This window comes from Gossypium arboreum, chromosome 6 (assembly GCF_025698485.1).
Source record: "Gossypium arboreum isolate Shixiya-1 chromosome 6, ASM2569848v2, whole genome shotgun sequence".
In the NCBI taxonomy this organism is placed as follows: Eukaryota; Viridiplantae; Streptophyta; class Magnoliopsida; order Malvales; family Malvaceae; genus Gossypium; species Gossypium arboreum.
The window spans coordinates 102581070-102596261 of NC_069075.1; positions in this window are offsets into that span (position 1 = coordinate 102581070).

The following is a 15192-nucleotide window of genomic DNA, read 5'->3' on the forward strand; positions in this document are numbered from 1 at the left end:
TGAACGAGTTATTCAAACACTCGAAGATATGTTGAGATGTTACACTCTCGAGTTCAGTGGTTCGTGGGAATGATATTTACCTTTGATTGAATTTACATACAACAATAGCTTCCAATCAAGTATCAAAATGGCACCATACGAGGCTTTATACAGTCGTAAATGCCACATACCACTGTATTGGACCGAACTCAGTGAAAATAAGATATACGGGGTTGATTTGATCAGAGAAGCTGAAGAAAAAGTAAAAGTGATTAGTGATAGTTTGAAAGCAGCATCGGAGCTTCAGAAATCATATGCAGATTTGAAACGCAAAGATATTGAGTATCAAATTAGTGATAAAGTATTTTTGAAAGTCTCACCCTGGAAAAAAGTACTCCGATTTGGCCGTAAGGGCAAATTGAGCCCAAGATTTATTGGATCGTACGAGATAGCAGAACGGATAGGGTTGGTTGCTTATAGATTGGTTCTACCACCTGAACTCGCAAAGATTCATAATGTGTTTCATGTATCGATGTTTAGACGGTATAAATCTGATCCTTCACATGTGGTTAATCCATTTGAAATTGAGATTCAATCGGATTTGAGCTATGAGGAAGAACCGATCCGTATCTTAGCTCTAGAAGTGAAAGAATTGCGGAATAAGAAGATTTCTTTAGTAAAAGTATTATGGGTAGAAGAAGCTACTTGGGAGCTCGAAGACTCTATGAAAGAATGTTATTCGAATTTATTAGCTGGTAAGATTTTCGAGGACGAAAATTTCTAAGTGGGGGAGAGTTGTGACAGCCCTAATTTGACTCTAGTCGGAATGTGGTTTTGGGACCACAAAACCGAGTCATAAAATTTATTAAAAATTAATTTTCATATCTTCTATGTGTGATAGTGCATGTGTGAAAAATTTGATGTTTTAATTTAGTCATATGAATGTGAATTTCACTTGAAAGGACTTAGTTGAGAAACTTAGAAAATATGTTAGGTAAATGTGTGAGGACCAAAAATTTCAAAGTATGAAAGTTTGGGTTTGCATGTCAAAATGCCCAATATGCATTAAGTGGCCGGCCAAGTAATGATGTCCCTCTACTAAGTTTAATTTAATTAAAATATTATATTGATAAGTGATTAAAACATCATAAATAATATGAATTAAAAATAAAAAGATGAATAAAAGAAGAAATTGAAACATAAGTGTTCATCTTCTTCTTCTTGCAAAATCGAAACAAAAGGAAAGAAAAAGAGAAATTACACTAAGGCAATTCAGCACCTTCTTTTGCTAGTTGGAGGTAAGTTTTGAAGTGATTTTGAAATCTTTTTATATGTTTAAGTTAATTGTTAAATGCATTTCTTGGCCATGTTAAGAAAATCAAATTTCTATGGTGGTTTGGGCACTAGGCCGTGTATCAAGATGTTGGAATTAGAGGGTATTTTCATGTTGTATTGAATAAGTAGATGTTAGAATGAGGTTAAACTTGTTGAATTTTTAGTTGGGTAATACTTTGTGCACTCGGCCATATGGGGTTTAAATGGAATGTTCATTTTATTTTTACTTTCTTGTATGAGAAATGGTTCAAATAAGTGTTAAGGCCGAATGAGTCATGGTAGATAAGTTAAAGTGCAAAATTCATGTTTATGGGATAATTTGAGCAATTGACCGAGACATGGATGAAGGAATAAGATTGATATTTTTATGTTTTAGGACTGAAAGGCATAATGAAAATTGAGTAAGTTTAATGTGCATATTTTAGTTTAAGTGTTATGGAGAATTTAGCTAAGATAGTTTGGTATGTGGTTTGCCGAATTTAAATTAAGATTGTTTGAGTGACTTAATTTATGTATTGGAAATTTATTTGAGTGATTAAAATGGGCATTAAGATGTTGAACTCATGAAATTAGAAGTATATGAGCTTGATAGTATTTAAATGAATACTAACTGAAAATGAGCTTAGCTAATTAATTGACAAATTGTTGAGTATTGAAAAATTTGGAAATGTGAGTTACCGAAATTGGTCTTGTATATGTATCGAATTAATGGAATAGATGAGAAGTATGTTTGGATATGCATTAAGTTTAAAGGTTAAAATTTAAATTATGTGTGGGCAAATGCCGAATGGGGTCTTGAAGGAATAAAAAAAATGGTTCAATAAATTTGATGATCGGTTTTAGTTATTAGGTGATAAATCTTGAATATTTAAATGTTATATTGTTATGGCTTGGTTAATATTAGATGGAATACCGAATTTGTGTGTGTGTCTATGAGGAATGAATACAAATTGGGGCTATGATGATTGAGTTATTTTATTTGCTTAGTTGGAGCTCAAGATCAAAGGGAGCCGAGTTCAACCAAAGGGAAAACGAAAGCGGTTGAGTAGCCGATCGGAGTTGTTCATCTGACTAAAAAAAAGTAAGTCCTTAAGTATTTTAAGCTACGGTTAACATTGCACATAAATGACACAAAATAAGTTGGATAAGAAACCATGGTATGTATGAGTTTTTGAAAATCGAATGTGAAAATATTGACCTATCTATGATATTGTGGTAGCTATAGATAAGAAAATACAGCACTATGTGTGCAAGGCTATGCGGCACTATGTGTGCGAGATTACATGGCACTATGTGTGCGAGAAAACGTGGCACTATGTGTGCGAATAAGTAAGAGCACTATGTGTGCGGACTTTCAAATCGAGCACTAAGTGTGCGATATCGACTGTGGAGCACTACTTGTGCAAATGAAAATTCATTAAAACATTAAATTGGGAGTAATGAAATGTGCATGGATACTAGACATGGGATTTGATTCTAACATGTGTATTAATATATAATGCTTGGGAAGAGAGAAAGGAGAGAAAGGTAATCGGTTCAATTAGTATAAAATTGAACAAAGATATAAAGTAGTGATAAATGAATCTAAATGGATTGGAGATTGGATTGATAGATGGAGCGGCTTGGTTTGTGCTTTATTTAAATAATTGGACACTGTATGTCATTTACATATACGCCAATGATTTGTATATGACATTTACCATGGTATTTTCAATTTGTGATTAAATGGTGTAGGAGTACATAGTGAATTCGGGTAAGTATGTACCAAATTCATAATGTACATATGTGACATAAGATTTCCTTGTGATATCATGGTTGCATTCGGCTAGTATTGGATTGAAATTTTATTTTGCTAAGATAATTGGGGTATTACATTATTGAAATTTCTTAGGACTTACTGAGTTAATAACTCACTTGATGTGTTTATTGGTTTTGTATAGATCATCTTGTCGAGGAAAGCTTGGAACCGTTACGAAGTCATCGCATCTTTTGACAACCTTTTTGGTACCTTTGTTTAAAACTCTAGTAGACATTATGGCATGTATAGGATAATATTTTGGGAGGTTTGCTATTTTGATAGTATTGTATATAAAGCCATGCGAATATGGCTAAAGTCCTATGTATGGATTTGATAACGGTTTAGATATAAATCTTGAAGTGTTAATCAACTTGTCATATAAGTTCATATTTGTGATATGAGTGTGATTATGTTATGCTTGAACTAACATGTTAAGTATTTGAGATATATATTATGTATGTGTATTCGGTCAAGAGGAGAAAAATCACCAAATGAATAGAAAAGTTTTAGTTGTATAATATTATTCATTAAGCTCAAGACTTTACACTTTTACCCTTTTGTATGCGCATACTATAGAAGTTACTCATGGAAACATGCTATTATTGTTATAATTATTTAATATCATTGGATTCGAAATTATTGAAACTTAAAAGTGCAAATTTGATTCTTATGTACGTGAAGTGTTCTATAGAGGAGTTGAGCCGGTTATGTCATGTGACCCTACTCCAGCAATGGATACGGGTATTTGGGTGTTACAGATTGCTTACTTAATTTCGAAAAAGGACTAAATCGCATAAAGTGCGAAAGATTTGTTTTACTAGCTGAAAGTGTTAAATGGCTATGAAGTATTAAATTAGAGGTCGTTAGTGAGTAAATAGACCACAAATTTATTAGTGGCTGGACATAGAGCCTTAATTCATGGAATGGTAAAATGTTAGGTGACTTAATTGGTAATAAAATATTAACCTAAAAGGCTAGCTATCATCTTTTTCATTTTCCTTTCTTCCACCCAAAATTTCCGCTCAAAATTTTAGCAAACTTCTATCCCTTGCAAGTAAGTGATTTTGATGGTCATTTTTATTGATTTTTGTGTTTATGGATATAGCTTAATCTAGCTAATGAGGGGACTATTTTGCATAATGGTTGAAAGTTTAGGGTTTTGCCATGAGAGTATTCATGTTGTTTGCTGAATTTTTATAGAAGAAAATGAATCATGGATGTTTACTTAACAACTTTCTTGAAGTGGTTTTCATGAAAACACTTAAAAGGACCATTTTGTGAAGTTTATAAAATAAGTTGTAAATGTGTGAAAAAATTGAAAATTTTGAGTTTCTATAAGAGTACTAAAGGTTCGGCTAGGCTTGTTAAAGGAGGAAATTTGATTAAAATCATTTTACAAGCCTAGGGGCAAAATCATAATTATGTAAAAGTGTAGGGAAAAAATGGTAATTTTGCATACGTATGAATTATAGATTGTCTTGATTTATGTAGTGATTAAATAAAAAAAATTCATTTTAGATCAAGAAATACGAAATCCGGACTTAGACTGGGGGAAGACCAAGCTAGTAGACTAATTCAATCTAGTCGCCCACTTTTTGTATACTAAGGTAAGTTGTACGTAAATAATACAATTTTATTGTTATTATGTATTGAACAATTAATATGGCATAAAGTGTTTGATTATTGTTGTGAATATGCATGATGAAAACTGATGTAGTAAAAACTCCCGGTTGAACCTTAGGAATAGATTGGATATCCATGACATGACATTTAGGTGTTAGGTGTGCTAGTGTAAGACTATGTCTGGGACATGGCATCGGCCACATTATGAGAGCTAGTGTAAGACCATGTCTAGGACATGGCATCGGCATTAAGACGAGAGCTAGTGTAAGACCATGTTTGGGACATGGCATCAGCCTCGACATGTGAGCTAATGTAAGACCATGTCTGGGATATGGCATCGGCAATTTACCCTCTTGTGTGGGGTTATCGGATATCCTTTAGTATTCCAAATGGATCCACGTGTTATATTAAGCTTATGATAAAGATATGAAAGGATATAATCATGTTGTGGGTGGTATAGGTTCTTACTTGAAACTCATGAGATATGAGCTTAGTTATGAGGCCTTAATGGTAAGGATGAAATTGAGTAAGTTCTATATGTGAGAATGATTTCAGGACGATCTTGAAATCTTTGGCTTATACTTGTGACGTGTAAATATGTAATAAATTTACCATTGTTAAAGCAAGAATTTTGTGCTGCTTTATAATATGCTATGTGTTTAAAGATGAATGGTTGATGTTGTTACTTATTTACATGCAACTTACTAAGCTTTCTGCTTACTCCCTTTCCTTTTCATTTTCTTATAGCATCGCCAAGCTAACTCAGGGATCAATGGACGTCGGAGGCTCGATCATAATATCAATCAGAATATTTGGTATAGATAGATTTATCGTTTTGAGTATGGCATGTATAAGGACTTGGTCTTTTGTCTAAGTGTCATATTATTTTAGCCAAATTTGTTGGCTTGCCATGAAGGTTGATTCATTTTGTATAAGGCCATGGATGCTGGCTAATATTTATTATTACTAAATGCATTTAATGAGGATTTTCATGGATGTGGATATTGCATGCTTTGTATTGATAAGTAGGAGATGTTTAATGTTGTGTAGGTTGGTGCAAGTGAGGGTGGCAAAAAGGCTTGGTAGATAGCCTTATTTTTGTCTACACGGGTAGACACAAAGGCGTGTGTCTAGGCCATGTGTGACATACGGTCTACCCCATTGGCGTGTAGTCACGCCGTGTGTCCCCTACACCTAAATTTGGCAAAACAGAATGCCTAGTAGTAACCACATGGGCGGAGGCACGACTGGGTGTCTTAACCGTGTGAAGGACACGGCCATAGTACATGGGCATGTGCCCAAGCCGTGTGAAGTCTGCACCTTAAATGCAAAATTAAATTCTCCACACGGCCTAGCATACGGGCGTGTGCCTTGGCCATGTGCCCCTAAATGGTTGATGACATCAGAAACAGAATGTCAAGGTTTTAGTACAAGGGCTGAGACACGGGCGTGTCATGGCCGTGTCATGGCCATGTGAGGGACACGGGCCATGGACACGGGCGTGTGCCAGGCCGTGTGAAATCTCCTGTAGGTTCAGATTGAGAAATAAATCCACACGGGATAGGGCCACAAGCATGTCCCGATAGGTTTAGGCCGTGTGAGCTACATGGGCCTTCGACATGGCCATGTTAAGAGGACACACAGGCATGTCGTCTTTCCACACAGGCATGCGCCCCTCGTTGCATTGAAGTTTTTCAAAGTTTTCAAAAGTGTTCGGTTTATTCCCAAACTGTTTCCAAAGAATGTTTTGGGCCTCGTAGGTCCGTATTAGGGACGTAAAAAAGAAGTATGAAAGTTTTAAATTTGAGCGATATTTTATGACTTGAAAATGTTTATATGCATGTATTTAAGTCTAGTAACGCCTCGTACCCTGTCCTGGTGTGGGATACGGGTAAGGGGGGTTACACAACCTAACCCAAAACTCAAACAACTTCGAACAAACTTACCATCTGCATTGTGTATCACTACTACCTAGCTGTTCTTATTTTTTACAAAAGTGTCAATATTATATTTAAGCTTACCTCTCAGTAGTTTAGGCCACTTCAAACCATTTGTTTCACCATTTCTTGCGAAAAGGCATTTGCAAAGTAAACAATGTGAGATGATATGGTCTCTTGGGATTGCTAACATAGAAGGTTCCTACAAAAACCATATTAACCATAACATAGCCAAGCCTTTCTCCACTTGTGTAACAAGCTTTTGAAAACTCCAAAAAGAAATTTCATGTCTTTAGCAGCTCTACATCTATTACAATTAGCACTCAATTGACACCTTTTTCAAGTAGTCGGAACTTACAAGGAATGAATTGCCTTAAACACCTCCATATAAAATCCTTTACTTTTGGTGGTAACTTGCTGTTCTGCAATTGTTTCTAAAGTTCATGCACAATTTGGTCATTTCTCCTGTTCAACATATTTGTTATGACATAATATATAGATTTAACAATATACTCGTTGTTAGTGATGTGGTGCCATATTAGTTTGTTAGGGGGTTATGATGTAGAATTGGAAAAGCATAAACACGTTAAGCAACACTTAACACAAATAGACCACCAATAAAGCCTTGATCTTATGATTGCCCATTAAAAGAAAATAAATCTTTTACCTTCAACTCTTTCATGCTAGGTAATGAGGCAGATTTAATGTAAAAGTTCTGATCATCAAGAAGCCGTGGATCATGAAAACCTTTTATAGTCGCTCAAATGCCTAAGTGCTATTGAGTCCCTTAAACTAATAACCGTTTTGTAGCTATAATAGACATCCAAATAAAAGAAGGATTATACCTTATGTTGCATCAAATAAACTACTATATGGATAATATTTTGCTTTGTAAACTCTTGCCGGAAGAGAATCAAGGCTAGAAATAAGTCTCCAAATTTGCTTTCCAAGTATATCAACATTGAAACTATTAAGGTTTTAAAACCCCAAGCCTCTAAATTTCTTTGGCATAGAGAGCATATCCTAAAAGGCTTAATGAATCTTCTTATGGTAAACACTACTAGAACCCCACCAAAATGAATTTATCAATTTCTTCAAGGCATCACAAACATTAAAAGGAAGCAGAAAGATGCCCAGGCAAAAGACAAGCAAGGCCTGAGATGTTATTTTCAAGAGAACCCCTTACCAGGCTTAGAAAAAAATTGTTTTTCCTAATATAAATCCTTTTACTCAATCATTCTCAAATAAAATAGAATATTGACTTTTTTGTTTCAACTAACAAAATAAAGGTAATCTCAAATATCTCCTATAATCAATAGAAGACCAAATTCTTAAAGTCAAGCAAATAAGTTGTCTATCCTGTTGTTTAGTGTCAGAACTAAACATTATTGTAACACCCCAAACCCTAGCTGGTAGATTGAGGCATTACAACAGATAATAAGCTTAAACTTGATTTATTATTTATATAATTTTTGTAAAACCTAGGAAGACTGTAACACCCCGTACCCGAGTCCGTTATCGGAGTCGAACACAAGGTGCACACAGACTTAACTTAATCATTTCACAGTCCATTTAAAATTTTCCAGACGAGCTGGTTACTGCATCACTGTCACCTTAAAAATCATATCTTGAGTTCCAAAGCTCGAAAATCAGTTTTGTAATTTTTCCCTGAAATTAGACTCATATTTCCATCTACTATATTTTTTCTAGAATTTTTGGTTGGGCCAATTAGTACAGTTTATTAGTTAAAGTCTCCCATGTTACAGGGGTCGACTACACTGACCTTCGTGCGTTACAACTTGAATATCTCCCTGTACAAGGCTTCAATACTGATGACGTTTCTTTCTATAGAACATAGACTCAAAGAGGAATCTATACATATATGGCTTGACTCCTAATTATCCCTGGTTAATTTACAATGAATTTTCAAAGTCGGAACAGGGAATCCAGAAACCGTTCTGGCCCTGTTTCACGAAAACCTAAATATCTCTTAACATACAACTCATATGACCATTTCATTTCTTCCATATGAAAGTAGATTCATCAAGGTTCATTAAAATAATTTATTCACCATTTAATTCCATTCCTAAAAATTTTAGTGATTTTTCAAATCCACACCACTGCTGCTGTCAGCATCTGTTTTCAAGGTAACTTTACCTATTTCGTGGTTTCCATGGACCAACTAGAGTTTTGTCATACATAGGTCTACCTATGATCATATTTAACCATTCCAAGGGCTGATCATTGCCCAACACTTCCATTCCAGTCCATAGTCACATAATGAAACCATATATACATACATAAACACAAATGGTCTAATGCCATACTCCACTTCTACGAGCCATTTTCGCATGGCCGTACACACATACATCACAAAAGTACTTGAAAAACAACAAAGGGTAGTCCTATACATGCCATATCTAGAGTTCAACTAAAGATTACCAAAAGGGCTTTGATAGTGTGGATGACTTCGACTTCGATGATCCCAAATCCGATAGCTAACGAGCAAAATCTATAAAACAGAGAGCCAAAGCAACGGGGTAAGCATTTTAATGCTTAGTAAGTCTCAAGTAATGAAATCAGCTTTGACTAAAGTATTACATTCACATAGCTAAATGAATCACTTTAGTAATACACATTCTCATAATCATACTTACTTCACACTTCATCAATATATACACACACAAGGTATCAACCTATCTAAGAGCCGAAAGTTCGTTAGTCGATTGAACGAATACTATATCAAACGAATCGACTTTTCCGATGCACATGTAAACATACCTTATCGTATGGGTTTTTCAAGCGTATTAATTGAATTTATTACAGCACCAAAATGCTCACCTTCAAACCGAAGTTTCTTGAATTTAGCGGATATAATCCACAAGCACAATTGCCTTGGTCTTAACCCGATTTGGTAACTTGCACAAATGCCTTGGTCTTAGCCGGATATAACAACTTCATACGAATGCCTTGGTCTTAGCCCGGATATAACAACTTCATACGAATTCCTTGGTCTTAGCTGGATATAACAACTCGCACGAATGCCTTCGGGTCTTAGCCCGGATATGATCACTAGCATAAATGCCTTCGGGACTTAGCCCGGGTATCATTCAAATGCTCATGTACACATATATCAATAAGCACGACACATCCATATTTCATTTTCGTTACTAAGGCTCAAACACAAAACATTTATCAAACCTTTCCAATTTGGCTCAATAGCCACACACAAAGAGCATGATTTCAATTGACTTTACAACGTAGTCCTTACGCACATTCGGCTATTCGCCATAATATGACAAATCATTTCAATATAATTCAAGTAGGGTCATTACTCGAAGACTTACCTCGGACGTGGTCGAGCGATTTCGACGGCTACTCGACTACTTTTTCCTTCCCTTTATCGGATTTAGCTCCCTTTGCTCTTGAGCTTAATTTAACAAATAAATTGATTTAATCATTTGAGCATCGAAGAGGAATTCAAGGTACTTAGCCCACATATTTTCATTAGCCATTAAAGTCACATATGTACGAAATCATGAATCAAACTCAACACATTAGTTAATACTCTCCTTAGCCGAATTTTCTAAGCCAAGAATAGGCATCAATATGCTTGCCTCTAACCGAATGCATGCACACCAATTCCCTCATGTGGCGAATATGCATGTCCATGTTGAGGCCAATTATACACTTAATACCACACAAAAACAGCATACATTTTACTAACTAACGATTCCATATTGTAACTCAATACGCATCAATCATTTATTTCATAACCGAAACATCATCATATGCAAATATATACCTTGAGATGGTATATATGTCATACCAATACATCATGTGCAAACATGTATATCTATATATATATATGCTAGAGCCGAATCTCAAAGTTGCTTATCCAAATATAAACATATATCCAAAGCTCAAATCTTACCTACCATGCAATATGCATAAACCATACTTATGGATATACCATGGCCGAATACACCACAACACCATACCGCTTCGATTTTGGTCATGGTTAAACAAAGAACTTAATGTCTTACTCAAAATGCTAAAAAGAAAGTCCAAGAGCCATCTATCCACCATCACATGTATCATTAGCAAGCTTCATATTTAACATGCAATGGCATTAACACAAAATCCACCTTGGCCAAATACCATCCCCATGATATAACAAAGATTTGAACCATGGGCTAATAAAAGCATCAAGCTATCAACTAAAAACATGCATGAATCTCATGGCACAACCTCAAACATACCTTAATCTAGATACAAGTATGGCCAAACCTCCTCCTAATCCTCTTCCAAACCAAGCATGAAGCAAAAACCCCCTCCTTCTTCCTTAGGATTTTCGGCCAAGAGAGAATGAAAGGATGAACAAATTTTTTTCTTTTCTTTTCTTCAACTCACGGCAATGGGGAGGGAGAGAAGCCTTCACACACATTTTTTTCATTTTTTATTACCCATGCACCTTATTTTATTTATTCAAACATGAAACACTTACACAACATGTTTCATGACATGTTTTGCCCATACTCCTTGTCATGGCCACCACTAGCAATTAGGGGGAAATTTGACATGCAAGTCCTCCCTTTGATTACATGCACTATTAGGTCCTTATAGATTAGCTTATCACATTTCAAAAGTGTCACACAAGTCCTATTGACTAAATTCACATGAAATTTACTAAATCGAAACTTGAAATTTTCACACATTCACATATACATATTCTAGACAATAAATATTACGTCCAAAATTTGGTGACTCGATTCACGGTCCCAAACCACTTCCGACTAGGGTCAATTTTGGCTGTCACAACTCTCCCCACTTAAGAAATTTTCGTCCCGAAAATCTTTCCGTAAATAGGTTTGGGTATCGCTCTTTCATAGAGTTCTCGGGTTCCCGTGTAGCTTCTTCTATCCGTGTTTGAGCCATAACACTTTCACTAGCGGAACCCTTTTGTTTCGCAACTCCTTCACTTCACGAGCTAGGATACGAATCGGTTCTTCTTCATAACTCATATCGGCTTGAATTTCAACCTCTGATGGACTAATTACGTACGATGGATCAGATCTATAGCATCGAAGCATCGAAACATGAAAGACGTCGTGAATCTTTTCGAGTTCAGGGGGCAAAATCAAACGATATGCAACTGGACCGACTCGTTCGGAGACTTCATATGGCCCGATGAACCTTGGACTCAATTTGCCTTTACGGCCAAATCTGAGTATCTTTTTCCAAGGCGAAACTTTAAGAAACACTTTATCTCCCACCTGATACTCAATGTCTTTTCGCTTCAAATCCGCGTCACGATTTACGACGATCGTGGTCGCCTTGGACTTTCACGGATTACCTTTACTTTCATTCAGCATCTTTAATCAAATCAACTCGAAAATTTTACTTTCACCGAGCTCGGTCCAAAACAATGGTGTACGGCATTTACGACCGTACAAAGCCTCGTAGGGTGCCATTTAATACTTGATTGAAAACTATTGTTGTGCGAATTTAGTCAAAGGTAAGTACTGTTCCATGAACCACGAACTCGAGGATGCAACATCTCAACATATCCTCAAGTATCTGAATTATCCGCCGGATTGACCATCGGTTTGGGGGTGGAAGGCGGTCTTTGAAATGCAACTTGGTACCCAAAGCTTCTTGCAATTTCTTCCAAAATCGTGAGGTGAATCTCGGATCTCTATCCGACACAATGTAAATCGGTACCCGTGTAATCTCACAATCGAGAAACGTACAATTCAGCTAGTTTATCCAATGAAAAATCCGTGCACGCGGGGATAAAGTGAGCCGACTTAATCGATCATCAACAACAACCCAAATCGTATCCTTCTTACTTGCGGACAATGGCGGTCCGGACACAAAGTCCATTGTGACTCGATCCTATTTCCACTCGGTATCTTGATCGGTGAAGTAATCTCGAAGGCACTTGATGTTCCGCTTTCACTTGTTGACATATTAAACATCTCAAACAAAGTCGGAGATGTCTCGTTTCATACCATGCCACCAAAAGCGACGTTTCAAATCGTTGTACATCTTCGTACTCCCGGGTGAATTGACATTTGGCTACAATGGGCTTCGTTCGAATCATCGAAATGAGTTCAATTCCTTGGAACACACAAACGACTTCGAACCTCAAACAATCATCATCATCAATTTGAAACTCCGATTCCTTGTTGAACACACTCACCCGTTTTGCAACCAATTCATCATCGACTTTTCGAGCTTCACGAATTTGATGAATCAATAATGGTTTGGCTTTTATTTCACTACTAACACATTGTCGGGTAGAACGGACAAGTGTACATTCATCGCCGCAGTTTAAATGAAAGTGATTTCGGCTTAAGGCGTCCGCAACCACATTAGCCTTTCCCAGGTGATAATCAATGACCAGCTCATAATCTTTCAACAACTCGAGCCAACGTCTTTGTCGCAGATTCAAGTCTCTTTGAGTCATCAAATATTTGAGACTTTTGTGATCCGAATACACATGGCACTTTTCACCAAATAAGTAATGTCGCCATATCTTTAAGGCGAATACGATGGCAGCCAATTCGAGATCATGGGTCGGATAATTTTTCTCATGTGGCTTTAATTGTCTCGACGCATAGGCCACAACTCGACCTTCTTGCATCAATACGCAACCTAACCCAAGTAGGGAGGCGTCACTATAGATGACAAACTCTTTGCCGATTAAATTTGCACTAATCTGGAGCTTCCGTCAAATGAGTTTTCAATTGATCGAAACTTTTCGACACTTTTCCGTCCATTCAAACTTGACATCTTTCGAAGCGGTTTACGTCATGGGTGTGGCTATCATCGAGAATCCTTTTACAAACCGTCGGTAGTAACCGCAAGTCCCAAAAGCTCCGAACCTCGGTAATATTTCTGAGTCTTCCGATTAAGTATGGCTGAAATTTTGCTCTTCGACTCGAATACCCGATGCTGAGATACCACATGACCCAAGAAGCTAAACTCTCTTAACCGAACTCACACTTCTTGAACTTAGCATATAACCGCTTATCCCGTAAAATTTGCAACACTAATCTCGGTGCTCGCATGTTCGGTCTCATCTCTTGAATAGACCAAGATGTCGTCAATGAACACAACTACGAACCGATCCAAATATGGTGCAAGATCCGATTCATCAAATCCATAAATACCGCAGGGCATTAGTGAGCCCAAGCGGCATCACTAAGAACTCGTAGTGACCATATCTCGCTCAAGGCGTTTTGGGTATGTCCGAATCTCGAATTCAAGAATCGATAATAGCCCGATCTCAAATCTATTTTTGAGAACACCGAGGCTCCTTCAGTTGATCGAACAAATCATCGATACACAGTAACGGATATTTGTTCTTTATTGTCACTTTATTAAGCTGACGATAGTCGATGCACAACCTCATGGTTCCATCCTTCTTTTTCACAAACAACACAGGTGCACCCCAAGGTGAAAAACTTGGTCGAGCGAAACCTCTATCCGTCAACTCTTGCAATCGAGCTTTCAACTCCTTCAACTCGGTTGGTGCCATACGACACGGAGCTATCGAAATTGGCGTAGTCCGTGTACAAGCTCAATACCAAACTCTACTTCCGAACAGTGGTAAACCCGGTAATTCTTGGGAAAAACATCCGGTATTCACAAACCACCGCGCAGATTCGGGTTTCTTTTCCAATTCCTTGTCATCAAGTACATACGCGAGGTATGCTTCGCACCCTTTCTTACATATTTACGGGCCAACATTGCGATATTACGGTGGCAACCCTTTAAGTCCGTAGACTCAACTCGGATTATCTCGTTATTTGCGCACCTCAAATCGATAGTCTTGCTTTTGCACTTCACAACCGCATCATGCACGGTCAACCAATCCAAACCAAGAATAACATCAAATTCATCAAACGGCAAAAGCATCGGTCCGCCGGAAGCGGGAACCTCGAATTACTAGGGGCATTTCTTACACACTTTGTCAACAAGCACGAACGACCCAAGGATTTGACACTCGAATTACGAACTCAAGAGACTCAATAGGTAAAGTCTTCTTGGATGCTAAGGTTTCGCATATATAAGAATGAGTAGAACCGGGGTCAATCAAAGCAATCACATTAGTATCAAAGAGAGTGAAAGTACGGTAATAACATCCGGCGAGGAAGCATCCTCGCGTCTTGGCAGATGCATAAGCCCTAGCAGAGCGCGAGCCTCGGATCTGGTCGTAGCATCTCTAGATCCTCTTTGACCACCACTAGCATTGCCCATATTTCTAGATGGTCTACCTTGAGCAGTGGTAGCACCCGGTTTCCCACTCTAATCTACATTCATTCGAGACAACCTCGGGCAATCTTTAATGAAGTGGTCAATGATCCACACTTGTAACAGAGCGGTCACGGAATCTACAACTTCGAATGCCATTTGCCACAATGTCGACACTCGTTCTATCTCGACGTTCATTCCCAACACCGGCGGCGAAGTGCCTCGTGTACCCATTGTGGGGTCGATCACGATCTCGTC